Genomic DNA, 4,532 nt, shown 5'->3' with positions numbered 1-4,532 from the left:
TGTCATCCTTCTGAGCTTTGCAGAGAGAAGAATTGATATGCCTTTAGATCTGATGTGAAACGATGGCTTCACTGTGCCCATCCTGCAGCAACTCTGACTTGGGAGGGCTCCCGGAAGTGTGACAGAAAACCCTGTGTCTGGTGCTGAGTAAGGAAGGGGTGGCTTGTGACCCTATTACTGAAGCCTCCTACCTCCGTGCTTGTGGGAGCAGGTCTGTCTCCTCCCAGGCTGCCACATTCAAAAGTGGGATTTATTTTTAGAGAAGAAATCATTAGTCATTAGACTCTCTCATGCTTCTTTTTTCCCTTTGGGTAAAATTTAAGAACCTGAGCTTTATAAGAAAATTTTCAGGCTGTTAGGAGAAATGGTAAAATAATTATAGCCTTGGTACAATGAACCCATTTGCTTCTCTTCCACACAAAGGCAGACTTCTCACAGGAGTTACCACTCTCAGTCCCTACATCTAAATCAACTTTATCTTTTATCTTTATTTGAGGATCCCCTGGCTCCTTTAATTTCCTGGCCCCTTCACCTAGGGTTTCAAAAACTAATTTTATCATATATTGAACATTTGCTCTTTAAGCCCATTATAAAATCTCATAATGGAAGTTGGCTCTTAGCAAAATAGTCCTCTGGCTTAGGTATGTACACGTTTTCACTTAAGAACAGAAGGATTTAATAGATATAATCTATATAGAAGCAGAAATAACTGAAAACAAGATTTCTCTGATATCTTTAAGTTCAGAGTTTTCTTACAAGAACTTTTAACATGTTTCCATTGCCTTGGACTAAATAAGTGTCATGTGGATAGTTTTACTACCAGAAAAGCCATCAAAATAGCCAATTTTTGTCTTTAAGTTCTATCTGTAAATATATAGTTGAGAATGTCATCATTTTGAAGCATATCAAAAATTCATAATCACCTGGTGGCCAATAAGGCCCAGGATCCCCTGAGGGGGTCACTATACATTTAACTGCATCCCTCCCTCCCTCCCCACAGCTATAACATTTTATTTTTACAATTTAATCTGACTCAGTGAGACAGAGACGATCAATTTTAGGACAGCAGGAAGTAGGTTTTTGCAAAGGGGTATCAGTAACCCAAAAGGAAGGGAGGGATTCTAATATACAGCAACTGAGAGTCCAAAGGGTTTCTGTGGTCTTGAGGCTAGAGAAAGGGCCACATCACATGAGGTAGCCAATTGCAGCTCCTCTGCTTTGCTGAAGTGATGGAGAAGGAACAGTGAGAGGTTATACGAGTCTCAGTCTTCTCTTCTATTTCAGACAATTGAGTGTGGCAAGTTAAGATAGCCACAAATTCTTTGACACACCTCTCACTGGAGGATGGTTCTGTGTCCTCTCCACTTCCACCTGAGTGGGCTTGGTGATGGCTCGAGCAGTAGCATGCAGTGAGATGTTGCTGTGCCGGTTTCTGGGCCTGAACCTTAAAAGACATGAAGCTTCTACTTCCTGTCTCTTGGAACACCCATTCTTGGAACCCAGCCTCTGGGTTCCTTCCTCTGTTCTGAGGAAGCCTAAGCATCTCTGTGGAAAAGCTCACATGGAGAGGACTGAGGCCAGGTTACTGCTGGCATCAACTTCAGCCATATGAATAAGCTGTGTTGGAGTTGGATCCCCCAGCTTCAGGAGACTGCCCAGCTGCCACTGTGTGGTACAGAGACAACCCTTCCTGCTAAGTCCTTCCCACCTTGCAGATTCAGGAGCAAGATAAATGATTCTCGTTACTTTGAACTGCTGAGATTTGAAGTCCTTCTTTATGCAGCAATAGATATGCAGGACAATTAGCATCTCCTTTTTCTACTCCTTCCCATTGCTTCCCCAAGAGGCAATTGCTCTCATGCCAGAGCCTTTCAGACAGGGTCCTGCCAGAATTTCCAAAACCCAGAATGCCTATGGTTGTGTCTTCCCAGTTCTTTTCCCTGTCAGTGCTGTAGTCCAGAATGCTCTCTGTACCTTCCCTCAGCTCCTTCATCCATGCAACGTTGCCTTCTCTCCTTCAGAGCCCACTGATTAACTAAGTAATATGTTTGGGTTAAGAGCCAGAAGGAGCTGGAGACTTCCAACCCGCTTTTAGTCATCATGCCAACAGAAAGCTTTTATCAAGGTTAAAAGCTGCTCAGTCTTCTATATCCTCACTTAGGTGACATAAATATGCCCTTAAGGGTGTACCTAAAATCTATGATACTGTTAAATTCTGAGTAGGTATTGGTGACAGTCAGCTAAGAGTAAAGCTTGGCCTGTCAGTGGCCACAGGATGGGACCCTCCCCCTGAAGAGTGGTAGGATGGTGAGGATACTCACCATTGAAAGAGGAAGGAGAAATATACTGAGAAGGAAACAGAAAATGGAGAGGGCATCAAAAAAACCACACTTAGGTGGTTTACCTTGACTAAGGGAGACTGCTTCTGAGTCACTACTTGCCAGGCTGCTGCTGAAACATGACTATGATTAGTACTAGTACTCCTTGATGGCGTGGTAGGCCTTTCTTTGTGCCAGGTACTGTTCCAACACGCTGTTTGAATTAAGGTGGGTATTATTAGTATCCCTTACTTAGGCCTGAGGAAACTGAGGCATCGAGGGGAGAGGGCACTTGGCGAAGGTCACATGGCATGGCAGTGAGTAACCAAGTTCAGAACCAGGATTCAATCGCAGGGCGTCTGGCTCCATTATCTGTGACCGCCGACATCAGAACTCTAGGCACAGAAGCTTTGGTGAGCCCAGTTTGACTTCACAATACGCCTTTAGCCTTTGGCTCATGTCGTGCATCATGTCGCACAGGCTGAGAGATGCTTCATCTTTTTTATTTTAAACACATTTTAATCTCAGATATATCATATGTGCCTTTGTAGGCTGCTTGAAGTCATTCTCAGAAGGTAGAGTAAAAATAAACGAATACACAAAGATAGGTTACAAAAGCAAATGAAAAAAAGATAATGGAGTAGCTCTGTGTAATAAGAATTAAGCCCAGTGGCCTTTATGGTGATGAACTAGGAAACTAGGTCACATCTGCATTAGACATGTATTCCTGAGTTTATAGACATTCTAATGACCCTTAATTAACAGTGGCTTTAAAAAATATTAATTTTTGCTTTTTTTAAAAAAAGTAGGTATAGATTTTTTCTTTTTTTAGTCTACAGACTTTTATTGGTTGCCCACAAAGAGTTGAATACATACTTGATGATAAATATTTTGCCAATAGGATAGCCTCCAGAGAACCACCTGCTTATATTGAAACCTTTCATTTGCATTAAACTGCATGCATAATTTAAGCTGACTCTAACACCTCAAAGAGGCTCAAAAAGGAATCCATCTTTTCTCAGTGGGCAGAAATAAGTAGGCTCTCTAACTGTAAAGAATGTGACCCGTGCTTGCTTCAGCAGCACATATACTAAAATTGGAACAGTACAGAGAAGATTAGCATGGCCCCTCTGCAAGGATGACGCGTAAATTCGTGAAGCGTTCCATATTTTTGTATGTATATGTATAGCTGATTCACTTTGTTATACAGCAGAAACTAACACACCATTGTAAAGCAATTATACTCCAATAAATATGTTAAAAAAAAAAGAATATGACCCATTTCAGAGAAAAGGGTATTTCTTTAAAGAATCCTATTTGTGTATCAAAAACAATGTGGTTACCTAATATAAGTGCAAAGACATTACAAATGCTGTTTAAAAATTCATGAGTCTAGTGTTTAATATATTCAGAATAAAGTCAGAGGGTTTTTACAGGAAGACATAAAACAAATGTTCTGTATCCTCGTCACTCCGCTTTTTTCCAGTGTTTCATATTGGCTGTGTAAACAATCAACACTGAATAGTAAAGAGGTGTTGCTGAACAGATAATGGGTTTGAATTAGCTAAACTTGGCCTGGGCAGACTGAACATACCCGTGGGGCATATGATTCTTAATCTGATAACTACTAATTTGAAGTCAATAGCTTTAAGATACTGAAGGAAAAAGAGAAACCGCCTTTCTGAGGAGGACAGACAGAGCAGGGAAAAGCAGTGTGACCAGTGTGGGATATGTACATTTTCTCTATCTTTTGAAGTGTTGAAAAAAATATTTCCCTCCATTTATTGGGATAAATTATTTTCTGTAAAGCTTTTTATATCTTAATTAAGTTTTTAACTTTAACTTTATTATTATTATTATTGATTGATTTTGGGAGGGGTGCCATGCCCTGTGGCCTGTGGGATCTTAGTTCCCCGACCAGGGATTGAACCTGGGACCTTGGCAGTGAGAGCACGGAATCCTAACCACTGGACCACCAGGAAATTCCCTAAATTTAATTTTAAATAAATTTTAAAATTTAGAAGCATAAAAATATTTTTAAATGACTAGCTCTCATAAAAATAGTTGCAATTCTGTTAAAAATAAACATGGGTTACCTGGGCCATGATTATTAATTTGCTAAGTAGATATATACATATGCTTTTATTTTGGGTTCCATCAGCATCTTAGTTCAATTTAGGGGAAAGCGGGTAAGCACAGAGAAGCAGAATAAGG

General features: G+C 40.4%; 1 non-coding gene across 1 annotated transcript; it reads left to right on the top strand.

The window, feature by feature from the left end:
- The first annotated feature begins 3,384 nt into the window (after positions 1-3,384).
- Positions 3,385-3,491, top strand: LOC132514199 (U6 spliceosomal RNA). Its single transcript, XR_009538686.1, has one exon. It is a non-coding gene; the product is annotated as a U6 spliceosomal RNA (small nuclear RNA).
- The last annotated feature ends 1,041 nt before the right edge of the window (positions 3,492-4,532 follow it).

This window comes from Lagenorhynchus albirostris, chromosome X (genome assembly GCF_949774975.1).
Source record: "Lagenorhynchus albirostris chromosome X, mLagAlb1.1, whole genome shotgun sequence".
NCBI classification, from domain to species: domain Eukaryota; kingdom Metazoa; phylum Chordata; class Mammalia; order Artiodactyla; family Delphinidae; genus Lagenorhynchus; species Lagenorhynchus albirostris.
The sequence above is the reverse complement of the archived record's forward strand: the minus strand, read 5'-3'. Positions and strand labels throughout refer to the sequence as shown.